At 39.8% G+C, this 10,541-nt stretch overlaps 1 protein-coding gene across 5 annotated transcripts in view; it reads right to left on the bottom strand.

Moving 5' to 3' along the window:
- Nucleotides 1-3,008, bottom strand: part of MAGI1 (membrane associated guanylate kinase, WW and PDZ domain containing 1) — a 226,192-nt gene extending 223,184 nt beyond the window's left edge. For all 5 annotated transcript variants that reach the window (XM_019504803.1, XM_019504805.1, XM_019504804.1 and 2 more), the window contains exon 1: nt 2,893-3,008. The gene's annotated coding sequence lies outside the window, so the exon portion shown is untranslated. The remainder of the gene's footprint in view (nt 1-2,892) is intronic.
- Nucleotides 3,009-10,541: the final 7,533 nt, after the last annotated feature.

Below are 10,541 nucleotides of genomic sequence, written 5' to 3'. Positions count from 1 at the left end.
GTGAGGTGGTGCAGGCTCCCACCCTGGGGGTTTTTAAGAGGAGGTTGGATGACCACCTTATTGGGGTCATTTGACCCCAGTGCTCTTCCTGCCATGGCAGGGGGTCGGACTAGATGATCTGCTCAGGTCCCTTCCGACCCTAGAAACTATGAAATTATGAAACTATATTTTTGCTCTAGAGCAAAACTTGCAGCCTGAAGTGTGCCAACCTCAGCTGAGGCAGGTGGATCGCTCTCATTTTTGTATCAAACTCTTTGGATTCATGTGAAAGAACCGGTTTCTACCCTGCATCTCTGCTGCACCTTAATTAATTGTCACTCATTTCGTCCTTGCGTTACGGTGCAACAACAAGCAGCTGGCAGTTCAGGCATGCTCAGTCTGAGTGACCTTGTGCTCTCGTAGCGTGTTTACCACATAATCAGCACGGAATTCCATTTTCAAAATACAAGACTTCCTAATCCATCAGCACCAGAGATTGGCCCAGAGCTCTGGATTTACTAGTCACATGTACCGAGGAATAAAAATATAAGAGTATGCAGCTAAATTAATCTCTGGGCCTGAAAAAACGTTCCAAGCCACCATGTGTACAGTAGCTGCATTCAAATTTGCCATGTACATACTGACATCATGCCCCAGAACTATGACTGATCCCTTTTCTACTGTATATAGAGGCAAAATTAAATGCTGTCTATTTCGAGGCAAATTTGTCTATTTAGAGGCAAAATTAAGTGCTATTTATAATTAACCGGAGGACAGAGCTATGTGATAGAAAAACCTGGAAAGTGGAGTTACCTATTTGTTTCATAAAAGGAAAACAAGTACAGATATTTGTATTAATGCAAGCACAAAATGCATCTTTTCCTGTTGTTTTTAAAAGGCAGAAGTCTATCCCCCCCCCCCATTCTAAAACAAAGCTTTGGGTAAGTCCAAGCAGTTTAGCTCACAGTCAAGTTCAATAAATCAGAGAAAAGAATCAAATGGAAAGCATTACAAAATGTAACCTTGGCAACACAGAAAATGCTTCAAAAGAACTTATGCTCATTTGCTTTATTTGCCGCTTCTGAAATTGGACTGTAAGGGGGGTGGGGAATACACGGGCTATTAGCATAGATACATGGATATTAGCATCAGGACTCTGCAGCTAAGCCTAAAATTGCATTCATGCTCTTGGAATGCATCTTGTTCAGTAGCCCTTTAAAAAAATTGCAGCTAGGCAATTTAGAACCCTAAAGACTAATTTCAAGGTGACAAGATTGAAAATGGAAATGTTCAATAATAATAATAAAAAAAATCTGTGTTCACTCTTCATACCCATACACAGTATTTTAAAGTACTTTAGTCCATGCTTTCCCACTAACAAAATAAGACGAGTGCAATTAGGTTGTCATTTGAGAAGACTCGCTACACAGATTTTCTATATGCAAGGGCTTAGAAAAGACCAATCTATGTCAGCCACCATTACATGGTGTTTGCTGGCAAGTGTTGACTTTTTAATGGCAACCACCCTCACTTCTCTGTCAGGATAAATCAGCTCTTGCTTGCATAAAGAAGAAAAAAATCTAAAATGTTTGGTAAAAATGTTCTAAAATCTGGATGTTTGCTCAAGTTTTATTCACACCGTCTTGGAAAAATACTATTACTTGCAATACACGCTGAGAATATTCAAGTCAACGAGATACATTTGTCTGGTTACATAGCCCCCTTTAGGAAGCTGGGAAGTGACAAACCGAGGGACATGAATAAGAAATATTTGGCAAACTTTACATACCCTCTACAAAGGCCAGCCCCAGTCTGCATTTGGGACAAAGACTCCGTTAATTTATTATAGGCATCTATACACCTTTAATATGCCAGTTTTCAGTGAGGAATTTTCTAGACTTCTCATGTTTTTTATTCTGGTGGACTTCTTTGCATGCAAGTTTTTCCTATTGTTTATTTTCTACTTGAATTAAGGATGATGTTCCGCTAGTGACAGTGTCCAGTTTCCATGGTGACAAGCTGTGATGTCATAAAAAGTGTTGCAATTTCACAATTTGATCACCATCATGAAAAAAGTCAATCTGAAGAAAGAAAGGTCCTGCTCTTCTTCAAAGGCTCTAATCACTAACGCAACAATGAGGGAAAAGCAACAGACCGTACATGACAACTACACAGCACTCTTCCCAAACCAAACGTTTATTCAATTCTATATACAGCGTCAACCACCACTGGTAAATGACAAGTAGCTACTAAGTGATGGAACTTCGATATGTACCTAATATCCGATTGCTCCAAAGTAAAACCAACAGATCAGAAGCCAAGAACAAAGTGGTTTCGATGGCAATATCAATCACTCTCCTTCCGTCCCTTTCAAGACGGCCGTAACTGCCCTCTGGTCCTTTCCACGATAATCCGTTCCAGAGTAATCCATCCATTATGCTCCTTATCTCAGTCAATCCATAGGCTTTTTACCATGAGGAATCAAGTACTCCCTGGGCACATCTGTATGTGTACTTTAATGAGCATTTGCCTACTTTAATCCACATTAAAGTGTCACTAAAACATGCTGTTTAGTTAATGTGCATTAAAATAGGTTAATGTGTAACTTTAAAAATGTGCTTTTTGGTTAATGCACATTAAGACAGGCTAATGCAGATTTTCCTAGTACTTCAAAATGGAGGTACCAGATTTAATGTACATTAACTAAAGCATCTTAATGCACATGTAGACATGCCCCCTATCTACCCAAGCACCATGCGCATCTTTTTCTCCACTGTCCCTAGAGGCAAGAACCCCGTTGTTGTAAATCATGGCTCCCACATAGTATTGCACACCATCACTTAAAAGACCACCTCTAAATGTATTTAATGTTTTTACATAAAATTCCCCATGTGAATTGTTTTTCTTACTTACAAGGCACAGCATGGCGATAAAGGTTATCTCTAATGGTCTGCTGCAGCTCGTGGTCTGGAGATCCTTTCTGGAACCTCTGGTTGAGATAATGCCTCAGATCTTTGTTCAGTCTACTTCCTGCAACGAAAGCACAGGGTTGTTAGGTTTTTTGTTTTTTTTTTTAAATGCAAGAGAATTAATATTAGCAGCCTAGGCAAATGTTAGACTTCCATTCATATCCCCTTAAATTATGGCATTCTGACTTTACGAGCAGAGGCTCATCTTCCTCTACACATGGCTAATTACCAAAAATAACTCGCTGTAAACAAGAGGTCTCTCTTGTCTCATAACCTCTCTCTCTTCCTGCTGGTGTTAAAACAGATCATAATTCCCTGTGATCACTTATTTGTCTGAACAAACAGAGGAAGACAGATGACATGAGAAAGAAAATACTAATACTAATAATAATAAAGATAGTCTGACTCTTATAATTTACCAGAGAATAATCAGGGCGCACAGACAGAAGGCAACGGCTGTCACAGAAGATGCATCAATACAGCCCGAAGTGGCACATCAGCAACCACTGCCAAGCTTTTTGCTACTATATCTATGTCACTAACAAAGTTAGAGAAGAAGAGGTGAAAAGTAATAAGAATTTTCCATTTCTTCTGCCAACTACCACCACCAGCATTAAACATTAATAGCTAGTTGTTATGACAAAATAGGTTTTTATTTATCACATTACTGCTAAAAAAAAAAAACAAACCCCAAAAAACCTGGTAGATTTTATTGGAAGTAAAAAAGCTAGGTTGTCTTTTTTTTTTTTTAAAGATATAAATTTTCTGTTTTTTTATAATGGGACACTTTTGTTCCTCCAACCAATATAGGATAACTCACAATTTCACAATGCAAGACCATTTGGAAATAGCCACGTAGTGCAGAATACATACTTTGTGCAATAAAATACAGGTGTCTGTTGCATTGTTTCTAAAATAACAAGAAGGAGCAGGGAATTTATAGTTAAAACATCATGGGAGAAGGGATGTCCCTGGCCTAGTCAATTAAGAGCATATAAAGTATTGTTAGTCAAATGTCTACCTGCATCTTACTGTATACACCCCAAGTCCTTAAAACCCTGACATTCCCCTCTCTTTAGTTGTAATCCTGCTACGTCAAAATTTGGTTTAGATATGAAAAAGAATAAAATCCTGACATTTCTGTAGAGTTTCTGGTACACAAAGCTTGTAAATATATATACATTAAAATTATGCCACAAATATTAAAATGTTGCATTTTCTGAACTGATTTAATCAGTTGAGACTAAATGATATACTTTATTTTAGGTTTCACAAGAGACAAGTCAAAAAATAAGCAAAAGGGGCGATTTGTGCAGAAAATATGATAGAACCAAAACTATTCCATTTCTACAGAAACCTTCAAGTGGTTCTACCCCTTTCACTATGCAAAGAAGTGAAGAAATGGGAAGCCTGCTCTTCGTAGTGCATAGGCAGGAAATGATCAGCCAAGCAGTGATAGGGCTGGGTGAGAAACAATTTTCCTGTATGAAGTTGAGATGAAGGACTGGATCTTAAGAGCTGATGGTACAAAAAAAAAAAAAAAAAATCACCTTGGCATAGCTGGACTGCAACTCTTCCTTAATTTATTTTAATGATGAAGGAACTTAAATTTTAAACCACTAGCATAATTTAGAGCTCTTTCAAACTTCACCATCCATTATGCTCTCAGTTCCTCCTTCCCAACATAAGTGGTTTTTGCCTTCTAGCCAATGCTACAAGGTGATTGTGTGTCTGAATTACCGAGTCAGCTCCAGTTCAGTAGATAAGATAGTAAAGGGAGATTCAGCCACCTTATCAAATACATACTGAAATTGCTGGCTCGAGTAATCGCTGCTGAAATCTAACTACCCAAAGCAGTTGAACTCCAACACAAGGATATAAGAATTCAAAGCTGAACATGTTTCATTTAACCAAGTCAAATGCTGCTTTCATTAGATCTAAATGGGATGTGACCGGGTGGAGTGGTACTACACAGAGGAGGCTTTCACTTGGGATGAAATGGCATGCAATTTCAAAATCTGCTTCTACGGATATTGAATTACAGACCCAAAGCACTGATAGAGATTAATACCAAGAACAATTTTACTGAGGCCTACCTATTTGCCCTCCATTTTCAGTTGCTCAATCCCTGTCCATCATGACTCAGTCAGTCAGTCACACACACACACCTCTAGAGACACCAGGTGTGGGAATGGAGATAAATAAGCAGAAAATTAAAATTAATTGTTGCTGATGTGTTACTCATTGCTGAAGCATCGCAAGTTTTCCCTAATAGAGCATAGGAATTGGAGCAAATTAATAAAGTATCTTGCCAGATATTAAATATTTCAAAATATGAAATGAAGGTTGGCATTAATTTAATGAGACAGCAACAACTGACTGCTCAGGAGGCTGTACAGAATTTGGTTAACGTTTCCTGCTTTCTAGCACCTACACGCTGATTTATTTAGATCGCAAACTGTCTGAGCACATGGCTTGTATGCCTTGCATACTGGTTGCAGATCTGAGTTGGAACTTTTAGGCATTGCTACACTACAATTTAACAACAGTTCAATAGACGGACTGCAGTTCAGGAGGGGCGGGGAGGGGAAGCCAGTGAGTGATTCTATCAAGCCCTGTTGAATGAACAGGAGTTAGGAATATCAAACAGGCATAAAACATTTCTATCAACTCTATAACAGGATTGTATTGGTTTTGTTCTTACAATAGAACAGTTTTAAAAATGTAAGTAGATTTTTTGCAAGAAATCTCAAGAGTGAACATCGGGTGATCTGTATATAACGCAGACGCTTTGCCTCAAAAGCATTAAAAATTTTGGTTTTGGGGTTAAGGTTAAATTTATTACTGAGGAAGAAAAGGTTTATGTAGCCACTGAGACATGAAAACAAGGAAAATTCTGCACTGTCAGCACCCATTCTTCCCAAAGAATATGAATCGTACTGCTATTTTTGTTCATATTGGATTCATCTACATGTGGGGCAGACTGCGCAATTGTTACTGCACAGTCCTACTGCAGTACAGTATTTTTTTTAGCTGCTATTGTGCAGTAGGGTCGCTGTCACGGTTTGTGCCCTGAGATGCTATGTCACTGTAGCAATGAGCCACGGCATAGTAGCTTGTTGTATGGCAACGTAGCATCTCTTGTAGAAGTGCCCACTGAAAATAAATAAATAAACAAAAATAAAAAATCAATCAATGGACATATTTTCTGGTTAAATATTCATTCACAGACTGGCAGGCACTTATAATACCGTAGCTAAAGCTAAGTTTGCAACATTTAATTTAAAAACAACCATCTCCTATTGAGTTATGCAGAACACTACTCCATCAGAGAATTGCACTACTAAGCATTGCTCTGGGAGTTGAAAGGGAGCCATTTTTATTACACCTGCTGACTTACCACTAATGAGCTCCCAGTAAAGACGGTCAAAAAAAGCATGTTTTCTATACTGCTCTATCACATACTCATGTGTTCCCTTCTATTCCACTCTTCACAAAAACCAAATGCATTCATTGTAGAAAAGCTTGAAATAATTAAGCCAAAATTAATGCAAATTACATTGGTTCATTATACTTTCATGACTAGTTTCTCACTAGAAAGAGCAGTGGATCACCATCTTGTTTTCTAACAAACAGTGCCTAGTTATTATCCAGCCAAGAATGGTTTCTTGCTTTGAGCTTAAGTTGTAGAGAGTGGTAGAGGGGTAGTTTTTTTACTGTAGCTTTCAACCCCTAGAAGTTCATGCAACTCTGTGATATTAAAGGACATGATCTCCTCTTAACTCTGGAGGGAGATTATGCATGGGGGTGGGGGAAATGAGCACATACTAACATAGTAACTTTTTCTGTGTTTTTTTTTTCAATTTCAACAAAAAAAAGACTTTTCTCTGAAGTGATAATCTTCAACAAGGGAGACAAGTCTGGCTGTGGTGTGCAAATTACAGAGGCACGGCCAACCATCTCCTTCCACTTGCTGAAGAACTCCTCCCAGAATCTGTGTGGATTTAGCGCATCAAGAAATACAACTGACAATGATCTAATTGGGGCTGGTCCTGCTTTGAGCAGGGGGTTGGACTAGCTGTGACCTTCTGAAGTCCCTTCCAACCCTCATTTTCTATGAGTCTATGAATATAAAATAAGGTGATTAATAATAAAGTAAGAGCAGATATTACAAACCTATTCTGGACAATGTGGGGAAGTACATACTTCACAGACAAAGATATTTTTGTGAACTACATATATTAAACAATTTAGCTTTTTTTTCTGCTGGACACTATGGGCGTGTCTACATGTGCATTAATGCACTTTAGCTAACATGCATTCAATCTAGTACCTCCACTGTGAGGTACCAGAAAAATGTGCAGTGGCCTATTTTAACATGCATTAACTAAGAAGCACGGTTTGTTTATGTGACACTTTAATAATGTACGCTAAAATAGGCTAATGTACATTAAAGCGCACGTGTAGATGCACTCTGTGTATTATTTGAGTTGCAGTAGTACTAGAGATCAAAGTTGTGTTGCATTAGAACATCCTTTGACATGACGTATGTAATCCATGGAAGGATGTTTCAGGTCCTCCCCCACTGCCCAATCCAATGAGGACATAAATCGATTACTGACCTGCTAGGGAGCTTTGATTCTTTAACTCCAGTGTAACAGCTCATGCATCAGCTCCAAAGGTCACTGGTTCAATTGCTTGCCTATCAGCCAAGATGGCAGCCATTAAATACGATATACAAACACACAAAAATATAGCAGCTTCTTCCCTGACAGCTCATCACTGAAGTCAATTTCCATGAAATGTTTAATTTAAAAGGGGGGCTTAGGATGCAAAGGTTTCTTATCCTGGCTCCACATAAATGCCCAACAAAAAGGCTCCTTGCAGCCTCGCTCACTTCACCGTGATGTGATGGAGGGCATGGTTGTATGCAAAAGGAGAGCTGGCACTGGCTGGGTTACCCGACTGCAGAAAGCCGTGCCTTCTTGCAATACGTCCCAGAGCTGAGGGCAGGGAAAAGAGATAAGTGAATTAATAAGGTAAATTAACGCCCACAAGAAGGCTGAGGGTGGGGTGAGGGATGCAACTGATTTCATTTTCATTTCAGAAAGTGATGGATTCCTGATCACCTCTAGGATTTAAACCAGGACTCTCTCTCATTCCAGAAGTCCACTAGTCCCTCGAAAAGAAATTATGGGCTTGCTGCTAGAACGACTGGTTCAGGTCCTCAACTACCCAGAAGGTCAGAATAGTTCGCTGTAATGGCACCTTTGGGGCCCAAACTTATGAACCGATAAACCCACGAGGCTGGATGCTGCTGGAAGACGCAGACTTAACCAATATAGCAGGGACCATTTCAACAACTTCGTGTGTGTGACCTGGAGCACTAAAATCTGCAGGCGCGTCAGGGATTGCAGCTCTGCTCTCAGCCCTGCCAACCAGGTAGTTTTCACTTACGAACAAATACTAACAGTGTTAGTTCAAAGGTAGGAGCTTACAATCAAAAGGCTGCAAGCAGGATTCATCTGTTCATCCACCTTTGATTTTGGAGATGTTTAAACCTAAGATGTGCAGGTTACAGATGGTCTCTCTTATCATTTACTAAACAATAATCAAAAAGATTTAGCATTGCAGGCAAATGAAGATGTAAGGGGAATTAAAAGATGACACTGAATTAAAAGAACCGAACTCTTTTTAATTAATGTATGATATCAGTATCCTTCCTTCTTGAGCTGGTCAAAGAATTTGGAATGAAATTAGTTTCTTATAGGAAAAAAAATATCCTTTTTTTTTCTTTCTAATAAAAACTTTTTCGTGACTTTTTAATCAAAACGGTACTGAAATGAATTATATTTTCATTTCACGTGTACAATATTCAAAAACTATTTTTAAAGGAACTTAAAAGTCTGGCTGAATAAGCTGGCCAAAAAATTTATTTAAAGCAGTCATTTCTATAATAAGAAACAATTCTTTTTATAATCAGGCTCCCCTCATACTATGCATCTGACTGATGCCTTCAATGTGCTGGCACGTGATAATTTTGTCCCGTATGCTTTTTGAAACCTGATTATCCACTCCCCTGCACTTCTCCCCCACCTGCTGGAATTGTTAAACCGTGTTTTCCCCCAAACTTTTCTTTGTTAAGAAGCTGTGAATTTGGGCTAAGCAAACAAAAGCATCATTTGCATCTAATTCCCCCTCCTGCATTACTCATATGCTTGCAATTCCTAACATGGGTCTTTCCAATGCTGCTGTGCTGTAGAGGCCGAATGAGAATGTTACAAATGAGAAAAATCAAAATCCCAAAGGTTAAAGAGCATGTCTCAGTGGGAAAAATAATGCTGCTTCTACAAACATGATCCCAGCCACCATAAATTGCCCATTTTGTTTGCGTGCAAACAGAGACCCTCACTGTGGCTGCTATCCTAAAACACGATGCTTCTTTCGATGCACGTTTCCTTCAAGCCTGACACCCCGTCTCACTCGCTCGTTCCTCAGACAGTTATCCAGTATCGCTGTCACTATTAGAAATATGCCTTGAATGGCAGATTTCCTCACGTCCGCCCTGCACCTATTAAGGCCCCAGAGCCAGGATGCTACAAAGAAGCAGGCAGTCAAAAAGATTACTTCACTTCTCTTTCTTTGCCATGAGACTATCCATCTACTCCAATCATTCTCAGCAAGACCAAGTGCGGTGATTTTAGGGCCACATCCTGCTCGCTTTTACTCATTTCAGCAGTTGCGACGAGACTGAGCTCTGCGGGTAAAACCAGGCAGGATGCCTAGTTCATGAGAAGCTGAAATACTCCATTGCAAAACGCACCTTCCCGCCCCGCTATCAGCACCCTGAACCTAAACCACGTGCTACGGAGTCCGAAAAGAATCGTGTTTAATTTTTGCTAATCTGTTTTTATGCCTGTGCAGCCTGAGATCCAATTGATATTCCAGAGTCTTGCACATTTATGGCAATTACCACAATGTTTTCTCTCCATTTATACTCCGAAACGGCTGTGGATAATCCCGGCCAATAAACAGTGCTGTGACAGAGCCTAACCCTGCTCGTGCATGCCTGGGTCAGGGCCAAGGTACAATGGTATCTGACCTACAGTAGGTTGCTCAGATACACAGGTTCACATGCTAGCCCATATTCCCATTTCATTTTAAAAGGTCGCTAATTGCCACCTTTCCACTGGCTTAGAATGGGACAAATCTGTATTTTGCCTGTGCCTTACAAGACAATGGCACTCGGTAGCTAGTTCTCATGTTGAAGGGGCTCTCCGGCTCCGTGTTCAGAGGCGGTTCCAAAACAACAAGGTGTTCAGAAGCCTCATCGGAGGAAAAACGGTGCGATGCAGCCAGCGAACCCCCAACTTGGATGCACCCGACATAACTCTCGAAAAACTGGGCATAGGGGTCCTTTCTTCAAGGCCACTGCTCTACACCCTACACCACACACCCTCTTTCTCCCTTAAGTTGAGATCCCTTTTAAAGAGGGAGCATATTGACTCCTCCACCCTTCCCACTCCATCTTTTATAGGAAGAAAAAAATAATTAGACATACAGATCTGTAACTATAGATATGTGTGTGTAATA

Source organism: Gavialis gangeticus, unplaced genomic scaffold (genome assembly GCF_001723915.1).
Source record: "Gavialis gangeticus isolate Ggan-Ray unplaced genomic scaffold, GavGan_comp1, whole genome shotgun sequence".
Lineage (NCBI taxonomy): Eukaryota > Metazoa > Chordata > Crocodylia > Gavialidae > Gavialis > Gavialis gangeticus.
This window is presented reverse-complemented; position numbering and strand designations above follow the sequence as displayed.